General features: G+C 46.1%; 2 non-coding genes across 2 annotated transcripts; both read right to left on the reverse strand.

Annotated features, from left to right (window-relative positions):
• Positions 1 to 574: 574 nt before the first annotated feature.
• On the reverse strand, positions 575 to 647 carry TRNAK-UUU. The gene has a single exon. It is a non-coding gene; the product is annotated as a tRNA-Lys (tRNA).
• A 6,033-nt stretch (positions 648 to 6,680) lies between these two features.
• Positions 6,681 to 6,753, reverse strand: TRNAF-GAA. The gene has a single exon. It is a non-coding gene; the product is annotated as a tRNA-Phe (tRNA).
• Positions 6,754 to 13,791: the final 7,038 nt, after the last annotated feature.

Raw genomic sequence — 13,791 nt, forward strand, 5'->3', positions numbered from 1 at the left:
GCTGTCTCCACCTCAACTTCTTCCTGTGTTCAGATCACATTTTTGAGAGGGGAGTCGGGGGTGGATTTGACCTGTTTTAACGAGGGAAATGGCTCTGTTTGGGGCTTCAGTTTCTAGATGATCATCTCTTCCTTTTTATGATACAGAAAACTCTTTCCTAAGGTAGTAAGGAGGTCTAGGAAGGTGCAGGATCCCAACCATATTCCTCAGGCACCCAATCAGAGAGAACCCAAGAGGGAAGGTCAGCAGGAGCCGTCACAGGTGAGCGAAGAGAGGCTGCACTGCGGGGGCGGGGGGGGCCGGTCCTTTGATAAATCCGCTGTTGGGATACAGCAGCTCAGCGGCTGACTACAGAATAATCTGCCTATTGCAGCCCCCAAAGCGATGGACTGGAAGTTTCCCGTATACCTCTGCACAAAGGCCTATCCCCACAGGGGCCCCAGGTTTACCCTCCTATAAGCGATTGGGGTCGCAGTTTACACAATCCAGGACTTGATTGCCTTCTTTTGCAGTGGGTTAACAAACAAAGACCCTAAAATTGGTTCTCATTCCCTTAATGAAGAAAAATTAGAGCCGCCCGAACAGGGACTTGAACCCTGGACCCTCAGATTAAAAGTCTGATGCTCTACCGACTGAGCTATCCGGGCTCACGGCAGAGATTCTGCTTCCATTAATGAAGACTGTGTTATGATTATGCCGCGAACTAATGGGCAGGGCGATGGACGAGTTACTGGGCTCTTTTGTGTGTGATCCAATCCAATTCCGAGGCAGAAATCCTGCGAGGACTGGGAGGAGGCGAAGTCGGGCGTGGGGAAGAAGGGTGATTAGCTTGTTCTTTGGCAGCTGAATACAGATTGTTAAATAAAGCACGCTCTCCTTATATTTAGAGACTGCTCGGCAAACGCGAACCCTCAGTTCTGCAAAACCGAGCAGGGGAGAGAAAAAGCCGCCCACGAATTGAACTGTGTGCACCGCCTACGCGTGTCTTAGCCCTGAACCCAAAGCGCATCTGGTCAGAGACCACAGTTCAGTGTTTAAAGACATCAGGCTGCCCCTTCCGAGAAGACGCCACTTCGTGATTCCTTGCCCCCATCCCAGGTGCCCACCTCCAAAATGTAGCGCGAAGCAAATTAGCTGAAAAGAGATGACGGGTGGTAACCACAGCCCTCCGGCGATCCGGTGAGCGCGCTCCGAGCCCGCCCCGCCCCCACGGCCCCGGCCTCGACGCACGCGCAGCTCAGTCGCAGCGCGCGAGCCGACCCGCCCCTCCCACTTCTTCCCTCTACACGCAGCTATTTTCTGCCCACAGACATCAAGAACTTTCAGTTCTCTAGGCCTCGCACGTGCTGTCCCATCGCTAACTGAAATGTCACCTTCCTTTGAACTCCTTTCCCCTCGTTGACTCCAAGCACCTGTAGAGAAGGAAAAATAATCTTCCCTCTACCAGTTTGAGTTATCAGCCGGACTCCTGTAACAACAGACAGAATGAAGACAAAAACAAACAGAAGTGTATTAACGTGTGGGACATACCCAGGGAATGAGTAATTCCAAAGGTGTGGCTGAGAACTCCATTTTATACAGCATCGGCAACGAAGAACACCACGTTTTTGGAGAAGTGACAATACAAAGGAAAAGGACCTTAAAGGGAGGGCGCGGTGGCTCACTCCTGTAATCCCAGCACTTTGGGTGGCCGAGGCGGGCGGATGACCTGAGGTCAGGAGTTCGAGACCAGCCTGACCAACATGTGGTGAAACCCTGTCTCTACTAAAAATACAAAAATTAGCCGGGCGTGGTGGCGCGCGCCTGTAATCCCAGCTACGCAGGAGGCTTAGGAAGGAGAATCGCTTGAACCCGGGGGGCAGATCGTGCCACTGTACTCCAGCCTGCACGCTTTGAGACAGAGCGAGACTCTGTCTCAAAGAAAAAAAGAAAACAAAAAAAAGAAAAGGACCTCGGGTCTCCAGGGACAGCAAACTGTGGGAAAGCAAATATGTGGGAAATTAATTTTAGGTAGATAAATGCAGGTTCCTAAAGCTTGTTAAATATACTCCGCTGGTCCCGTCTCCAAGCTGTTAAGGGTCTAAAGTTGTCTTAGGTTATCAACTTTTGTCCTTCCTGGTAGAGAAGGGAGGAAGAATGCCTTTGTAAATATATATCCTGCTTTTAGGCAGATAGGGGGAGGCTACGGAGCTTTATTTCAATCAGCTTCTTCCCAATTGCCTTTAGCGCAAAATAATCTTTGCGCATATTTTGGCATATTTTGGGGTGGTATATACTGCTACCCTTTACACCTTTGAGAATGCAGCTTGGCCAAAGCAGTGGTTCACGCCTGTAATCCCAGCGCTTTGGAGGCCGAGGCGGGCCAATCACTTGAGGTCAGGAGTTTGAGACTAGCCTGGCCAACATGATGAAACCTGGTCTCTATCAAAAAATACAAAAATTAGCCGAGTGCGGTGGCGCCCGCCTGTAGTCCCAGCTACTCGGGAGGCTGAGGCAGGAGAATCACTTGAACCCGGGAAATGGAGGTTGCAGTGAGCCGTGATGGCCTTTAATCAATGCTTTAATAGAGAAATATACAAGACCTTTGGTAACCCAGAGGAATGACTAGAAGGAAGGCAGAGTAGCACCTCGTAGGGGTGGAAAAGGCATTAGAACTGTGCCTTGAAAGGTGAGTAGGAGTGTGCAGGCATGCAGGAAATGTGATTCAGCCAGAGATACCGAGTCTTCCTCTCTGAGCTTGAATTCCAAATACTTCTCACCAGGATTCCCCCTCTCCTCTTCAGGCTGAAAACCAGACAGGCTTTTTAGGGCAAAGGCTAGGCCCAACATTTCCTAGGAATATGCCTCCCACTTTTGGTCCCAAGGCGGTTGGCTTTTGCTCAGAGCAATAGTAACAATCTCATTCTTCACTCTTACCTGTGTGTAAATAACACTTTAAAGCATGTTGTCAGGTTCTCCAAAGAAATGGAACCAATAGGACAGAGACAGATAGAAACAGAGGTAGAGACAGATTATTTTAAGAGCTTGGTTCACACATTGTGGGGGTCAGCAAACCCAAAACCTGTAGGGCAGACTAACAGTTTGAAAATTTAGATAAGAGTTAAGGTTGCCATCTTGAGTTTAAATTCAGCAGGGCAGGCCAGGTGCGGTGGCTCATGCTTGTAATCCCAACACTTTGGGAGACCGAGGCGGGTGGATGACCTGAGGTCAGGAGTTCCAGACCAGCCTGGCCAAAATGGTAAAACCCCATCTCTACTAAAAATACAAAAATTAGCCTGGCATGGTGGCACACACCTGTAATCCCAGCTACTTGGGAGGCTGAGGCAGGAGAATCTCTGGAACCCAGGAGGCAGAGGTTGCAGTAAGCCCAGATCATGCCACTGCACTCCAGCCTGGGTGACAGAACAGGACTCTCTCTCAAAAAAAGTAAATAAATAAATAAATAAATTCAGCAGGGCAGTAAGCTGGAGACTCAGGAAAGCAGGTTTTCTATACCAAAGTTTTTTTTTGTTTGTTTCTGTTTGAGATGGAATCTTGCTCTGTTGCCCAGGCTGGAGTGCAGTGGCACAGTCTCGGCTCACTGTAACCTCCACCTCTCAGGTTCAAGCGATTATTCTGCCTCAGCCTCCCGAGTAGCTAGGATTACAGGCATGCGTCACCATGCCGGGCTAATTTTTGTATTTTTAGTAGAGACGGGATTTCACCATGTTGGCCAGCTGGTCTTGAACTCCTGACCTCAGGTGATCAGCCCGCCTCGGCCTCCCAAAATGCTGGGATTACAGGCGTGAGCCACGGTGCCCGGCCTATAGCAAAGTTTTTAGGAGAATTCCTTCTTCAGAAACGCCAGTGTTTGCTCTTAAAGGCTGAGGCAGGAGAATGGCGTGAACCCGGGGGGGCGGAGCTTGCAGTGAGCCGAGATCGCGCCACTGCACTCCAGCCTGGGGCACAGAGCAAGACTCCGTCTAAAAAAAAAAAAAAAAGGCTTCAGCTGTTTTAACGAGGCACATTACGAAGGGTAATCTTCTTTACCTGGAGTCTACTAATTTAAATGTTAATCACATGTAAAAAACACCTTCATTGCCAGGGGCTGTGACTCACACCTGTAGTCTCAGCACTTTGGAAGGCCGAGGGCAGGTGGATCACTTGAGCTCCTGAGTTCGAGACCAGCCTGGGCAACATGGCGAAACCCCGTCTCAATACCAAAAATACAAACAATTAGCTGGACGTGATGGTGCGTACCTGTAGTCCCAGCTACTCGGGAGGCTGAGGCCAAAGAATGACTTGAGGCCCAAGAGGTCGAGGCTGCAGTGAACTGTGATGGCGCCACTGCACCCCACCCCTGAGCAACAGAACAAGAACCTGTCTCAAAAGAAACCAACAAACCAAAAACATCTGCCTAGTAACATCTAGAATGGTGTTCGACCAAACCTCATGAAAAGTTTAATTCTCTAGTCTGTTAGATGATCACTTGGGGTTTCTTCTTATTGCTCATCATTGAATTTTCAAGAGCCCCTCATCAAGATACATCTTTCCACCCAAGAACTCAACGATTTTGGGGGTGAAGCCCCATATCAGATAGCATATTGGCAAACATTAACAGAAAGGGGACAGGGGTATAAATAGGCCTAAAAACCATATGGCTGGTTTCATTTTGCCTTTTACCACACTGCGAGTTCTTAGAATGTGACACATGGATCTCCTTCCTCCCTCTCTCCATGGTCCAGCCTGGCTAAAAAGAAGGCACCCCCTAAGTGTGTTGTTCCATTGCCTTGCCTTGAGTGGAGTGGCTCAGTGGCTCATCTTCTTTTTTTTTTTTTTTTTTTTTTTTTTGTTGTTTAGATGGAGTTTTGCTCTTGCTGCCCATGCTGGAGTGCAATGGCGCAATCTTGGCTCACGGCAACCTCTGCCTCCTGGGTTCAAGCAATTCTCCTACCTCAGCCTCCCGAGTCGGTGGGATGACTGGCATGCGCCACCGCGCCCAGTTAATTTTGTATATTTAGTAGAGACGGGGTTTCTCCATGTTGGTCAGGCTGGTCTTGAACTCCCGACCTCAGGTGATCCGCCCGCCTTAGCCTCCCAAAGTGCTGGGATTACAGGCGTGAGACACTGTGCCCAGCTGTGGTTCATCATCTTAATGAGGCTTTCTACCGGAATTCAATCCAGATCCTCCGAGTTCCACTGACATCCACCCCCATGCCGGACCAGGGTGGACAACTCTGGAAGCCTAGAGACAGATGGGATGGCCGATTCCCGGGGTGTTTCCAGGTGATCTCTGCCAGGAGCTTCTCTATTGGCGTTGATAACAAATTAGCCAATGGATACAAACCTATTTTGTAAACTGCCAGGTGTTGAAGATCCAGCGGTGTCCTCTGAAATCCAGTTCTTCCTGCATACAGTGTCTGGATATCTTTGCTGGGGCGGAGAGGGTGGTGCATCGAGTTCAGAGGGGTGCGAGGATAGGATGTACAAGTGACTTGCAATTTGGCACATAAAAATACAGGACATCCCATTAAATCCAGTTTCACAGAAACAACAGATATATACTTTGTATGTTCCATGCAATATTTGGGACATGTTTATACTCAGAAGTATTTGTTGTTTCTCTGAAATTCAAATTTTGGCCAGGTTCAGTGGCTCACGCCTGTAATCCCAACACTTTGGGAGGCTGAGGTGGGCGGATAACCTGAGGTCAGGAGTTCGGGACCAGCCTGGCCAACATGGTGAAACCCTGTCTCTACTAAAAATATAAAAATTAGCCGGGTGTGATGGCAGGCACCTGTAATCCCAGCTACTCGGGGTGGCTGAGGCAGGAGAATCACTTGAACCCGAGGCGGAGGTTACAATGAGCTGAGATCCCGACACTGCACTCCAGGGAGCAAGACTTTGTCAAGAAAGAGAGAGAGAGAAATTAATTGGACGTCCTGTATTTGGTCTCCTGACCCTAGTGTAGATTTAAACCAGAAAGGACTTCTGATCCCTGTCTCCCACCCCAACCAAGAGCTGTTCTGGGATCATTGCTATTGTTTTTGTTTTCTTTTTTAAAGACAGGGTTTCACCGTGTTGGCCAGGCTGGTCTCGAACGCCTGACCTCAAGTAATCCGTCCATCTCGGCTTCCCAAAGTGCTGGGATTACAGGCGTGAGCCAGTGCGCCCGGCCCCGGCCCTTGTGGTTAAAACAGCTGGACGAAGCCCGTGCGCCTAACGCTTTCGAGAACTTCTTTGGCCAAGAGGGGGCCGGGCTGTCACCATTCCCGGCGTGCCCGCGACCAAGCAGGCGACGGAGGCGGCGCAGGCCGAGAGCTCCCGCCCCCTGACACTGAGAGAAAGGTTGCAGCGCCCACGGCTGCCTATAACCCGAAAGAAGAGAAGCGGGGTGCGGGGGAACAGGGTTGCTCAAGAAAGTGAGCTGTGCGCAGTGCTCCGGGAGAGCTCGGCTCAAACCAGGCCTCAAGTCAGGGCAGAGGTATAACTTCGTACTGGGCAGTTTAAAAGGTAGGACATATGTCCCCAGTATCCTCCCTCCCACAGGAAAATGCCGATGAGTCAGTATTCCCTTAACTGCTCCAGCCCGAGATCCCACAGGGTGTTGACCCTGTTGACTGTGCAGAAATCACATGTAGTGACCTGTTGACTGTGCAGAAATCACACGTAGTGATGACTAACACCTAAAACGGAAGCCCTGCCGAAACCCGGGATTGAACCAGGGACCTTTAGATCTTCAGTCTAACGCTCTCCCAACTGAGCTATTTCGGCTGTATTAGAATAACTTTTTCTTTTTTTCTACAAAATTATAATAAAATAGTATTTGTTCATGGTAACAGATTATATGGATTCAGCTAGAGGTAGGCATTTTACAAATGTTACAAAGGTGATAAGGCAAGGCCCTTGTTTACAAATTAGAAGTGATAAATCACTTTTCTCAGGGGTTTTTTTGTTTGTTTTTTTGTTTTTTAAGTTCCCTGCAATTCACTTTTTTCATTTAAAAATATGTTTTGATGGACTTGTTTCATGGCAGTTTTGTAGACCTATCGTGCTTTTTAATCCACGTTTACCAGTATTGGATTGTATGGTTATAATGTAATCTATGTAATCAAACTGACAATTATAGGCTTTTTTACGTTTTTCTATATCTCATTATTAAAAACAATACTGCAATTAATTTTTAAAATATATTTGTTGTTCTTGTGCAAAGGCAGATTTTGCAAGGTAGATATATATGAACATTATGATTTTTACAGATATCTTCAGATTGAAATCCAGGATATAGAGAAGAGGTAAGGAAGGCCACTTGTAAAGGCTTCAAATGTAAACTTTCAATCCTACCTCCACATGAGGTAAACATACAGTCACTGTACAGTATTTGTTAAAAGCATTGATTTACTAAACCTAGCATTAAAAATATACCTCAATTTTTGTAATACCATCTTGGCATTTTTCATTTTTAAATATATATAGTCAAAAAAATAGAATTTACTCAGGCTTCCCTCAAACTCTAAGAAGTAAGCTGTGGTTTAATAATATCTCTAAGATGCCGATTTTATTCCTCCCCCACCTCCCATTTCATAATTTTCATCTCTTGCATTTATTCACTTAAAAATGTTTTAGCTGGGCGCATCGTCTCATGCCTGTAATCCCAGCACTTTGAGAGGCCGAGGTGGGCGTATCACCTGAGGTCGGGAGTTCAAGACCAGCCTGACCACCATGGAGAAACCCCGTCTCTACTAAAAATACAAAATTAACCTGGCATGGTGGCGCATGCCTGTAATCCCAGCTACTCAGGAGGCTGAAGCAGGAGAATCCCTTGAACCCAGGAGGTGGAGGTTGCGGTGGGCAGAGATAGCACCATTGCACTCCAGCCTGGGCAACAAGAGCAAAACTCTTGTTGCAAAAAAAAAAAAAAAAAAAGATTTTATATAAACTCCATAAGGCTGTTAGAATAATTCAACACTTCATATTCACTTGTTTCATAAATAAGGAGCCAGCATGGGCTCATTATAATTTGAAATAAAAATATAACCTTAGTTTAGAATTTATAAACAATGGGATTAAAATGGAGGATGAGTATAGACTGTCATTCTCAAGAGAGATTAAGAAAAGAGTACATCTGAAATGAGATGTTTGTGGCTGTCACGCCTAAACTAGGTGACTTTACAATTTTTTCAGACTCAAGAGCTTATCATTTGTTTAGCTTAAATTTCACCCTTTTGGTTTCCCTGGGTAGTTGAATTAGGAAAAATTCTAAAATGACCCACAAAACACCCTCCCAGCCCCACAAAACCCTGCATAATCCCTGGGACTATGAAATTCATCATATTAATTTATAACCTGTTATTAGGTGATATTATATAATACAGGTGACTCTAAAATATGTGATTATCTGGGTGAGCCTGACCAATCACTTGAGCCCTTTAAAAGCAGAGGGTTTTCTCTAGCTGGTTGCAGAAAGGAGTCAGAGACCCAAAACACAAGACTTGAAGATGGAGGGGACCACGTGGCAAAAACATGTGGGCAGTCTCTAGAAGTTGAGGGTGGGTCTCAGCTGACAGTCAGCAAGGAAATTGGTCTTCATTTCTACAACTGCAGGAAACCTAAGTTAGCCAAGAACAAGAAGGAGCTTGGAAGCAGTTTTCTCCCCAGCGCCTCCAGATGAGAACTCAAGCTAGTCAACTCCTTGATTTCAGCCTTGTGACACCCTGAGTAGAGAACCCAGTCACATCATGTGGGACTTCTCATCCACAGATGAACAGATAAACAGTGAACAGATAAAACAGGTGTTGTTTTAAGCTACTGTGTATTAGTTATGCAGCTATGGAAAATTAATACCGTCGTATAGACTTGCCGCAGGCTAGGTATATTAATGACAAATAGTGGATTTAATTCCTTTTGTGGTCACTTATTTGCCTGTTCTTGAGTCACTTACTTGTCTATGCTCAAGTCGGTTTCGGCGGCTGTGATCTCAGCTCACTGTGCGCCCGGACTCCGGTTCACGCCGATTCTCCTCAGCCTCCCCGAGAAGTTGACTACAGGTACCGCCACCACACCGCTATTTTATTTTTAGTAGAGACGGTTTCACCGCGGTAGCCAGGATGGTCTTGATTCTCCTGATCTCGCGGATCCGCCTATTCACCTCCCATGCCGGATTACAGGTTGAGCCACCGCTACCGGCACTTTTCTCCTCTTTTTCTTTTTTCTTTTTTTTTTGAGACGGGAGTCTTGTTCTGTCAGCCAGGCTGGAGGTAGTGGATGCATCTCGGCTCACTGCAACCTCCTCAGCCCCGGATTCGCTTGATTCTCCGCCTCGACTCCCTGAGTAGCTGGGATTACAGGCGCCCGCCACCACGCCCAGCTTGCTTATTTATTTATTTATTTATTTATTCATTTATCTGTCTATTCATCTCATTCAGACAGAGGTCTCGGCTTCTGCTGTCGCCTCAGGCTAGAGTGAAGTGGCAGGATCTTGGCTCACTGCAACCTCCGCCTCCTGGGTTCAAGCGATTCTTCTGTCTCAGCCTCCCGAGTAGCTGGGCCTACAGGTATGTGCCACCACGTCCAGCTAATTTTTGTACTTTTAGTAGAGACGGGATTTCACCATATTGGCCAGGCTGGTTTCAAACTCCTGACCTCGTGATCTGCCCACCTTGGCCTCCCAAAGTGCTAGGATTACAGGCGTGAGCCATTGCACCTTGCCCCAGACTAATTTTTGTATTTTGAGTAGAGATGGGGTTTCACCACACTGGCCAGGCTGGTCTTGAATCCTGACCTCTCAGGTGATCCACCCTCCTTGGCCTCCCAAAGTGCTGGGATTACAGGTATGAGCCCCTGCGCCTGGTCCCAGTGTGATATATATATAAAATATAATTATATATATTATATATTTATATATTAATATAATTAATATGATCTATGATATATAATATATAAATAATATATGATATATACATATCCCAGGGTGTATGTGTGTATATATACATATATACATATCCCAGTGTGATAGATATATATATAAATTATATATATGTGTGTGTGTGTGTGTGTGTGTGTGTCTAAAATTGCCCTAGCCCCTAATTAAATTAGAATCTCTGCAGATGGTGTCAAGGTATTATATGTGTTTTTAAGTTGGCTAGTTGATTTTATGTGCAGGTTCTCTGTCTCTCATTCCTCAGTTCTCACAAAATGCCACTATCACATGTTAAGACCCATTTTTAAAAATTGCTCACTCGACCTCTGAACAGGAATGTCCTACAAGCATGTCTAAAAATGAACCTGTTGAGCTCTGTGGCTCATACCTGTAACCCAGCACTTTGGAAGGTTGAGGTGGGAGAATTGCATGAGGCCAGAAGCTTGAGACCATCCTGGGCAACATGGTGAGACCCTGTTTCTACAAAAAATAAAAAATTAGCCAAAAAATAAAAAATCAGCTACTAGAGAGGCTGAGGCAGGAGGACTGCTTGAGCCCAGGAGTTGGAGGGTGCAGTGAGCTATGATCATGCCACTACCCTCCAACCTAGGCTACCCAGTGAGACCCTGTCTCTAAATAAATTAAAAATGAACCTAATTTTCCTTCTAAACTTGCTTATCTTACCACCGTCTTCCATCTAGGTTTCCGAAGTCAGAAAAATAAGAATTTCTTCTTCCCTTTGCCCTCTATTTATGGGAAAGCCATGAAATGATTTCACTCTACTTCATCCTTTCTGGAATCCCTCCATTTCTCATCTCATCATATCCTCTCCAACCTCCTTTTTTTTCTTTTTTCTTTTTTTTTTTTTTGAGAGGGAGTCTCGCTCTGTAGCCCACGCTGGAGTGCAGTGGCACCATCTCGGCTCACTGCAACCTCTGCCTCTCTGCCTCCAGGGTTCAGGTGATTCTCTTGCCCCAGCCTCCCGAGTATCTGGGAATACAGGCACCTGCCAACATGCCTGGCTACTTTTTAAATATTTTTAGTAGAGATGGGGTTTTGCCATGTGGGCCAGGCTGGTCTGGAACTCCTGACTTTAGGTGATCCGCCTGCCTCAGCCTTCCGAAGTGCTGGGATTACAAGCATGAGCCCACCACACCCAGCCTCTCTCCAATCATTTTCCACCCTGCTTAAGAATGTTTCACTAGCTCTCCAGTTGAAAACAAAAACCCAGGCTCTTGGGCCAAATGCAGTGGCTCAGGCCTATATTCCCAGCACTTTGGGAGGCCGAGGCAGGCGGATCACCTGAGGTCAGGAGTTTGAGACCAGCCTGGCTAACATGGTGAAACCCTGTTTCTGCTAAAAATACAAAAAATTACCATGCCTGTAATCCCAGCTACTCGGGAGGCTGAGGCAGGAGAACTGCTTGAACCTGGAAGGGGCAGGTTGCAGCAAGCCTAGATCGCGCCACTGCACTCCAGCCTGGGAGCCTGAGTGACATAGCCAGACTCCATCTCAAAATAAATAAACAAACAAACAAATAAATAAAATAAAAAGCAAAGCAAAGAAAAAAACCCCAAGCTTTTTTCCCCCCCTTTAAATATAAACAGAGACCAGGGGCTCACCATGTTACCTAGGCTGATCTCGAGTTCCTGGGCTCAAGGGATCCTCCTGCCTTGGCCTCTCAAAATGTTAGAATTGCAGGCAGGAGCTACATGGCTTCTCCATAGGGTACGTAAAGCCTTCCATAACTTGGGGCTAACCTTTCTCCGGCAGCATATCTCAGTGTTCTCTCTTTGACCCTAAACGCAAGCTATTCATGCAGTCATCTGAACTCAGAATGTTTTGGCCTTGCATTTCATCTTCCTCCATGCAGCATTTTTGACATTGCCCTTCTCCTAATCCCTATGTAACCTGCAACTCTCAGCTCACATACATTCTCCTAGTTCTAGAAGTCTTCTCAGACATGTCTCTCTCCCCTCCCTCCTAATTCACTACAGAATAGTTGTCCCTACAGTGCTTTCACACCACTTATAAAACTGGATTGCAATTGCCTGTTTACACTCTTTCTTGCTATTTGTATCCCCAATGTATGTCACGTAACAGGCTGGAGTAAACATGGAATTAATAATTAATTTAAAAATCTCTAGCCATATCTCAGGAACAACTCATTCTTTAGCAATCTCTAACGTCACCTGGTCAAACTTAGATGTGACTTCTGCAATACTCTTTGTAGAAGATCCGAGACCTTCAGTTTCTTGCCTTTAAAGAAGCCTCATCTGGCTACCCTGTCTCCATCCCCTGAAGGATCAGTGAGCAGGAGAGTTTAACCAAAAATTATGGGAAGAGTTTAACCACAAATTATGAGCTTTGGAAGGGAGCGCCATGAAAGACTTGGGATGCTTCCCACTGGGTATGGTAGAGAAATTGGCAAAAGTTTTTTTTTTTTTTTTTCTTTTTTTGCACTCTGTTGCCCAGGCTGGAGTGCAATGGCATGATCTCAGCTCACTGCAACTTCCACCTCACAGGTTCAAGTGCTTCTCCCACCTCAGCCTCCCAAATAGCTGGGATTATAGGTGCCTGCCACCATGCCCAGCTAATTTTTGTGTTTTTAGTAGAGATGGGGTTTCACCATGTTGGCCAGGCTGGTCTGGAATTCCTGATCTCAAGTGATCCTCCCACCTCGGCCTCCCAAAATGCTGTGATTATGAGCCACCCTGCCTGGCCTTAAGTTTTATAAACTTTTAGAAGCAAGTTATAAATTTTGATAACAATCTTAGAGTTGCACAAAATATACAACTATAGTGAATGAATTGCAAAGATTTTCTATACCTCCTTTTAGGACAATAGGTTGGTTCTCAATTATCTTGCTGAAAGTAGAGCAAGAAATGTATAGGTTTAACATTTTTGTGCAAATGCAGAGGTCTCTGACAAATTTAATAATTTATCATTTTGCTGAGTCATAATTTTGAATAATGACTAAGCATGGTACACCCCTCAAGATCCACATCTCAGTCCATCATGTCACATTAAAGGACTCAATGAGGGGTCGGGCACGGAGGCTCACACCTGTAACCCCAGCACTTCAAGAGGCCGAGGTGGGAGGATCGCTTGAGCCCAGGAGTTCAAGACCAGCCCAGACAATATAGTGAGACCTCCATCTTAAAAAGTAAAAATAATAAAGGATTCAATGAGGGATCGTTAAATGTTTCAGCTACATTTGATTGTCCCTAATGCAGGACATTGTATGCCATGGTAGTATTCAAGATTGCAGGATGCAGCTCTCACAAATGTCAGGGGTCTACTGCAGTGGTTCCTTAGCTTGCCAGAAAAAAAACCTTTGCTGAAACTTAATATCAAATCCAGTCAATGGGAATCAGGCAAATGACTTGAACTTAGGTGGCCTTCCTAAGAACCAGGCTAGAAAATCATCTCTGACATCAGAGCCAACTTTGTAGACATGAGGGCCTCGATCAATCAAGGAGCCTGTAGGCTGAATTTCAGGGATGCGCCTTTCTTCACGTAGAGTCTTAAAAGAAATGGTGCTGCTGGGCACGGTGGCTCACGCCTGTAATCCCAGCAGTTTGGGAGGCTGAGGCGGGTGAATCACAAGGTCAGGAGTTCGAGACCAGCCTGGCCAACATGGTGAAATGCCATCTCTACTAAAAATACAAAAAATTAGCTGGGCGTGGTGGCGGGTGCCTGTGATCCCAGCTACTTGGGAGGCTGAGGCAGGAGAATCACTTGAACCCAGGAGGTGAAGGTTGCAGTGAGCTGAGATCACGCCACCGTACTCCAGCCTGGGTGACAGTGCGAGACTCCATCTCAAAAAAAAAAAAAAAGGAAAAAAGAAATGGTGCTATCAACATTAATTAGCTTCTGGAAATGGAAATGTG

Source organism: Papio anubis, chromosome 12, assembly GCF_008728515.1.
Source record: "Papio anubis isolate 15944 chromosome 12, Panubis1.0, whole genome shotgun sequence".
In the NCBI taxonomy this organism is placed as follows: domain Eukaryota; kingdom Metazoa; phylum Chordata; class Mammalia; order Primates; family Cercopithecidae; genus Papio; species Papio anubis.